The 7,643-nt window shown below is 45.3% G+C and overlaps 1 long non-coding RNA gene and 1 other non-coding gene across 2 annotated transcripts; both read left to right on the forward strand.

Moving 5' to 3' along the window:
* Positions 1-223: 223 nt before the first annotated feature.
* On the forward strand, positions 224-2,523 carry LOC116665781. Its single transcript, XR_004322453.1, has 2 exons — positions 224-344; positions 2,426-2,523. It is a non-coding gene; the product is annotated as an uncharacterized LOC116665781 (long non-coding RNA).
* A 560-nt stretch (positions 2,524-3,083) lies between these two features.
* Positions 3,084-3,190, forward strand: LOC116666855. Its single transcript, XR_004323679.1, has one exon. It is a non-coding gene; the product is annotated as a U6 spliceosomal RNA (small nuclear RNA).
* Positions 3,191-7,643: the final 4,453 nt, after the last annotated feature.

A 7,643-nucleotide genomic window follows, 5' to 3' on the forward strand; every position in this document is an offset into this window, starting at 1 on the left:
TGTTGATCTGCCCATAGGAGGAACACAGCACGTTTTTATTGAGTGACTGATGTATTGAGGAACACAGTTTTCCCTCTCTTAATGTTTATGATTTTGGAGGAAATAAAGTCAAAGCATAATGATGGCAACTTAAAAATTGCTGACATTTACTGAATGCACTTTACCTCAGTTACCTATTGCTGTGTGACAAACCACTACAAAATGAATGTTTTATCATTTCTTAGGAGCCTATGGGTTGATTGGGTTCAGCTGGGTGGCCCTTCTGCTCCACATGAGGTCTTCTGAGGCTGGAATGTCCAAGATGGCTGTCTGGAGCCTGGGCTGGAATGGCTGGAACAGAACAGGTAGGGTTTGAGTGGGCATTTATCTCTCTCTCCAGGGGGGCCTCTCCAAAAGGATAGCCTAACTTTTTTCTTGGCTCAGGGTTCCAAGAGCAAGTGTCCAAAGAGGACAAACCTCTATGTGCAAGCCCTTATCAAGACTCTGCTTCCATACCACTTTGTAAGTTATCCAGCCAAGTCCAGAGTCAGTGTGGGAGGACATTACACAAGGGCCTAGTACTGAGAGGCATGGTTCATTTGGGGCCACCAGTGTAAGTCAGCCACACAACCCACTTGCCACTCCTGTATCGGACATTTTACATTAATTTATCCTCTTTAAAAATTAAAACACCTGGGAGGAGGGTAGCTCAGTGGTAGAGTACATGCTTAGCATGTGCAAGGTCCTGGGTTCAATCCCCAGAACCTCCATTAAAAATTAAATAAATAAACCTAACTACCTCCTCCCTTCCCCCCAAAATTTAAAAAAAAACCCCACCCTATAAAGTATATACTACTTAGAGTCTTCATTCTAAGATGAGAAAACTGAGGCAAAGAGAGGTTATTGACTTTATTACCCAAAGTCACACTGGTAAGAAGTGACAGCTGGGACTGACTTCAAGCCATTCAACCCTAGGACCTGAACTCACAAGCCTAAAGGCATAAGCCTAAGAATAGGAAAGTATTAACTTCTAAAAGTAAATGACATCTCAGAAATATTTAGGTACTATTTGATTTAGAGGTTCATACATTCAGTAGCATCTATGAGAATTTTGTCCTCCTTTTTCTAATGGAGGACATAGACATCTTAGCTTCTAAAAGAACTGTGAACCAGGTGTGGAAAGAGCATTGGCTTGATGAGTTCCATTGACCTCGGTTAGAAGTTTTCTTCTGCTTAATCTCTGAGTCACTTGATGACTTAATTTCCTCAGCTACAAAGTGGGAATGATAATCTCTAACTTAGGGTCATGGTGAGGATTGAATGAGATAATATAGTGAGCACAAAGTATCTAGAATGTTCCAGATGCATAAGCTGTGCTCGTACCCACGTATAAGTATGCATATTGGACAGAGCTGCTGTGGTAGGACATGTGGGGAGCAGACGTTAGGGGATTCATGCTCTCCTACATGAGCTCACTAGAGAATGATTAGGGCAGTGAGTTTTTGTTTTTTATTGACAAATAGTTGATTTACAATGTTGTGTTGCTTTCTGGAATGCAGCATAGTGATTCAGGCATACATATATATATTGTTTTTCATTATAGGTAATTGTAAGATATTAAACATGGTTCCCTGTGCTATACAGTAGGGCCTTGTTGTTTATCTATTAGAGTAGTGAGTTTTAACCATAGCATAGGCTGTTATGCTTAACCACTGCTGGAAAGCATGGATCACAACAGGGTAGGAGAAATTACTGGTCTGGAACATCCCACCCTAGAAACAAAAGAAAAATAGACACCATGGTCCCCAGAAGACTCATGGCCGGTATCCTCACATAACTAGTCTAACTACCCCAACTCAGCTTGACCAGGCTTCGTTACCTGCACATTTAATCCAGTTCTAAGAATCTTTTAGGGCATCCCCCAAACTTGGAGAGTCATGTACTAGCCCAGTATGGATCTAGTCCTGGTCACCTTCCAATAACAGAAAACTATTTTAATTCTAGTGAAGATGTGGAAAAAGTGAGGGGAAAAAAAAAAAAAAAACAATTCGTCATGGATAACTGTCCAAACCTTAGTTTCCATTGTCTGGTTATACCCGCAGCTGTCTGTGGGTTTTGAGGCAATTTACAGCTGAAAGAAACAGGACTCTACATTTCTTCCTTTGGGGTTTGAATGATGGCTTTTTCCATGGTATTATGGTCACAGTTCTATACATGAGTTATGGCAGCTTTAAATTATAGCCACAATATTATGGGGAAAAGGATAAATCTCTCACTGCCTTCTTTTATCTCCGAAGCAGTTGGGAAATGGGGAGGAGGCCACTTACCCAAAAGGGATAAAATGATGTTGGGGGATGTGTCTGTGTCAGAAAAGGCAGCTGGCAGCAGGCTTTGCTGAAATGCTCTCAAATGCTCTCATGTTATTATACAAATCTGTCTTTCCCAGATGCAAGAGGAAGGACAAAGCAAAAGAGGATGAGTGAGGAGAATGAGAACTGGGCAAACCCACTAAAAATCTGCTCATTCCACTGAGGTCTCTGGTGGTAAGTGCTCAAACACTGCTCTTCAAAGACTCAAGGATACTCTTCCCAAAGCAAGTTTCTTATTTTTTTAAAGGCTGTTTCCCATAATCCCTTAAATGCGTTTCTCACTATCTCACATGCCTGAGTGCAGTAATGGGATGATTTCCATCCTGTTAGCTGTGTAAACTCATATAAGTTAATTTAACCTCATTAAGCTCAGTTTTGTCATCTGCAAAATGGACATAATGACACCTATAGTCTCAGTGTTACTAGAGTAGCTAAAAGATGTTCACACCTTCCTTTCTCTCACCCTTCTTCCAGACTCTTGTCAATTCTGCATCCCACATGTCTCTGAGATGGATTCTTTCTTCTCCATCGTCTTGCTGACACCTGATCTCTCTCCTGACCCCTGGCAGAACCCTCTGACAGGTTTCCCTAGCTTGGATAGTAGAGGAATCTCCAGAATGCACACTGAACCTCCTCTACCTGAAGCCCTTTGCTTGTTCCCATTGACTAGAATGTAAGGTCTAAACTCCAGAGCAGAACACCCAAGTCTTTGAGATGGTAGGCAAGAGGTGTGGTCTTTGAGAGAGGACCAAAAGCTATTTGTTAATTGGAATGATACAAAGAAGATTAGCATGCCCCTGTGTGAGGATGACACCCAAACTCGTGAGGAGTTCCATATTTTGGGGGGAGGGATAAAATGGGAATTCGGGATTTGCAGATACTAACTACTGTGTATAAAATAAACAACAAGTGCAGGGAACTATAGTCAATATCTTATAATAGCCTATAATGAAAAATAATAGGAAAAGGAATATACATGCATACATACGTACATACATACATACATACATACATACATACATATGTATAACTGAATCACTGTGCTCTACACCAGAAACTAACACAACTTTGGTAATTGACTACACTTCAATTAAAAAAAAATTTCTTTTTTAAAAAAGCTATTTATTAGATGGCAGGATTGAAAATCCAAAAGATTCTTGCAACTGTGTGGTCAAATGATCAGTGGCCAAAGTCGAAGTTTTTGGGTTGCAGTTTTTGTGTGGATTTGTCTTTGGGCCACATAGCTTTGTCCTGAAGACCTTTAGCAGCCAATGTTGCTTTCTGAACAAATATATTCCCTTGTATTCTTTCCCTGGCTTAAGAATTTGTCTGCTAATTATAATTTAAGTGGAAAAAAAAAGGAAAAAACGAGGCAAGCAGTATTCCCTGGCTTTGATTTAAAAATTCCAAGGAATTCTTGTCCTGGGGAGAGTCAGAGGTACTCTGGAAACTAAGAGAGCCAGCTTGGTGAGTGACAGGTCTCACGTAGCAGTGTGGCACACTGATGACACTTCTGGGTTCAAACAGCCCCACTCTGCACGTGTTCCCTCCATGCTGTTACCAGGGTTTCAATCTCAGTATTTTAAGGAAGAAAGAAAATTATTTGAATGGAAGACTTTACATGCTATGCAGAAAAGAGTCAGAAGGACAGCCCTGAAAACCAGGCAAGAACAATAGACTTCTCCTTGGCGATAAAGGAGAGCAAATTACTGATACGATGACCCTCAAAAGCATTAGGCTGAGTGGGAGAAGCCCGACACCAAAGGGCACATACTGCAGGACTCCATCTGTATGACATTCTGGAAAAGCAAAGCTTCAGGGACAGAAATCAGATCAGTGGTTGCAGGGAATGGGGGAGAGGCGAAGGGATGGACTACAAAGGGGCAAGAGGGAGCTGGGGGCGTGATGGAGCTGTCCTGTGTCTGGATTGTGGTGCTATTACAAGACTGTATCAAAACTCAACTGTACCCCTTAAAAGGATGAAGTTTACTGTATGCAGATTATACCTCAATAATCCTCACTTCCACACACATGCCTAGTTGGGAAGATCGCGCTCAGCTGGCTGGAAATCAGGGCTGTGGGCGTGTCTCGGCAATGGCCACTAGGATGTTGTCTGTGTTTTACATTAAGATTCTGTGGCAGATTTTGTTTGCAAAAGAATTGTGCTGCTAAAAACATTTGGAAACCACTGGATAAGATTAATATCAGTGGGAGGCAGCCGAGACTTCTTAAGAGGGCAATGCCCTCTTTGTTGTTTTTTTCCAGCTGTACCTTACCATGAAACAGAAACCAGAAGAGGGGATATTTACTTTCTCCGAGTAACCCCCAAAGTGTTTTTTTTTTCCCTAGAATTGAGTCTCACTTAGAACTCCATGTTTCTCTACACTTCGGAGCAGAGGGTGGGAAGCCATCTCTTTTTGCCGGCCTGGACCAGCCAGCTAATGCATGCCCCTCAGCGTGAGCAGGTGCAAGGCAGTGAGGCCTTTGTTCAGCCCAAATAGGCACCTGATGGGCTTTCCTGGCCCCCATGCCACCGTGGGAGTGCAACAATAAAAGGACTTGGGAAAGTTTTGCATGCCTGGGAAGCTGACCGAATAAATCATCCTGGAAACTGCGGGCTGGCTCCAGGTCCCAGACAGCTCTCCTGCGTTCAGGCTGTCCATCGGCAGCCCTTCTGTGGGCTGGCAGCCCCCTTTACCTCAGTCCCCACATCTTGCTCTTGCCTTCCCCCAAACCTCCCAGTTGCCTGGTGGAGCCCTGGAGGTGTTCATGTTGATGAAAACCGTTAGGATTTGCTGACACACGTTGGGACTGGGGTCATCAGTGGAAGAGGAAATTCCTTCTTCCCAGCTTCTCTACTTCACATCAGATGTGCAGGTGGCTGAGTGCTCAGTCGTCCTGCTAAGTCAGAACTCCTGTGTCATCCACCCTCCTCTGACGTGCCTCCTTCTCCACCCTCCAAACCTTCCTAACGGCCTCTGGAAGTCACCGACTGATACAGCTCCTGGCCGTGGCCCCTCTTTCCTGGCTCCTTCACTTCCCAGACGCCAGTGACAGCTCCTTGTCCCCTTCAGGCGTGGGGCTGCTAACAGCTTCTCTCTGTTGCTAGTTCCCACAAGCTTCCCTTTAATCGTTCCCTAACCCCACCCATACCTATGTGAATGTCCTTTCATCGTGTTCTCTTAAGCTAAACCTGTGCACGGTTTAATCTGATTTCTGTAAGGACAGTGGCCATTACAACTCCCCTGCCCCAAATTCTATCATGACTTCTCATTGCCCTGAGGATAAAACCCAGACTCCCTTATGCCCTCCCTCCCTGACCTCATCTCCTACTACTCTCCTCTGGTCTGCCAGGTTCTATTCTATTCAAACTCTTTTCCATTTCGGGCCCTTTGCATCTGCTCTTCTGGAATGTTCTTTCTCCATGTAGGCGCAGTTGCCTCATTCTCATCTTTATGGTGTTTGTCAGAGGTCACCTCTTCAGAAAGGCCTTTCCAGGCCACTCTAGGAAGTACATTCCTCCCCAGGCCCTCTTCATCCCATTACCCAATTTTCCTCTTTTTTTTTTTTTTTTTTTTTAGCCCTTATCACTACCTGAAATTATATGCATTATATTTACAAACATGCTGGTCGCCTGTCTCTTCTTCACTGTTAAGCTCTGTCTTCCTTACCACTCTATGGGTCAGGATTACAGCAATAAATCAGTAATGGCACGCTTGAACTGAGTCAAATTAAAAGAGTTTAATAGAGGGACCATTCAGAAAGATGAGGGCAGCAAGGGAGAGCATGGTACCCTGGGGCCAGAGACGTGGGGCAATCAGAGTGCTCGCTGGAACTCAGAAGGGAGCTGAGTAGAGAGGGCTGGGCTGCCTGATGGGGGGCTGCAGCCTTTGTGCAAACTCACAGCAACCTGGCAGGGAGGCAGGTTTGCTGTCACTCCCCTCCTCCTAATCCCCTGCCAGTGGGAAGTTGGAGGGCAAGAGAGTTGATGCCAGGCATACTGGCCTGCTTCCTGGGACACAGAGCAGGGGAGAGGGGCGGTGGATGGAGGATGCATCTGAAGGAACAAAGGCGAGCAGCACAGCCAGTGGCCTTGCTATGTTCAAGACAGTGCTTGGCACTGGGTCCCCACATTTGACAACCCCAGGGAGCGCCGTATGTAGAGTTGTGTAAGATGGCCGCCCTGCCCGGCAGTTGGCTCTCAGAGAAGGAGACATGGAGTGAATCCATGAATCCCTATGGGTCTGGCTCCAGGTTCTGGGGACTGATTAGGGAACGTTTCCTCCCTCCTTCACCCGGGCAATCAGGACAGGCAGAGTCACTCCACTGTGGGCTTCCCGAACACGGTCACCAAGATCTCGGCCGTGGCCCTGTAAGATGGAGAGAGAGGACTCCCATGACTGGTCGGCTCGTATGTTCTGTGCCAAGGACATTTCTGAAGTTGAAGAGCAATCTCTATTAATATGCAGCCTAGAAACAGGAGCTTGTTTTGCATTGTGTTTGGAGGCAGAGAGGAATCAGGTAGCAAGCTGGCAACACTTCTGATTTTCCACGGCGTGCAGAGCTCTCCAGGCTTAGTGGGGGCAAGAACAAAATTATCCATCTACAGGATTAGTGGCTGAACGGAGAAGAAGCCATGTCATTACACAGTGCTGCCATCAACTTTTAGCAAGGGGGTGGGGGGGAGCTACATTTGTGACCTGTGTGGAGTAGGTACATTTTTAATCAGAAATCCCCTACCAGTGCCTACTAGGTATGGGAAGTGGCGGGAATTCACAACAAAGTGAAGACAGATGGTTTGCATTTAACAGCATTCAGTGAGAGGAGCTGTAGGTGCGCGATGGAGAACCAATTACAGGAGGATGTGTTCCATTACTAAGGGTGGAGTGGGAGATGCTTATCAAAAGAGTTTGAACGTTAAGCTAGAGAATAATATGATGGGATGAAAATTGCTGCCAGAATAGTTTCCCCTAGTTCCTCAGTACAGGACAGCTTGTAAGAGGAGGCGACCTGGGATGGCTGTGACAATGGAGAAGCCTGGACCCACAGGAGAGCTGCCGGGGTCTGCAACTCTGTCATCCTGCTCCTGCCCTTATGGCTGCACTGTCATTCCGTAAACACAACCGAGTTGCAGACAGCTGTGAGCTCTGTGTTGCTGCCTTTACCTGGTGCATTTCCCAGCACACCTTTCTGTTTGATCCGTCCTATACCATTTGCATGAAATAATGTTGTCACCGCTTTCAGCTGCTTTGCGTTAGCTTTGTTACAAAAAGAAAATGAATCACCGACGCGTGT

Source organism: Camelus ferus, chromosome 1, assembly GCF_009834535.1.
Source record: "Camelus ferus isolate YT-003-E chromosome 1, BCGSAC_Cfer_1.0, whole genome shotgun sequence".
NCBI lineage: Eukaryota > Metazoa > Chordata > Mammalia > Artiodactyla > Camelidae > Camelus > Camelus ferus.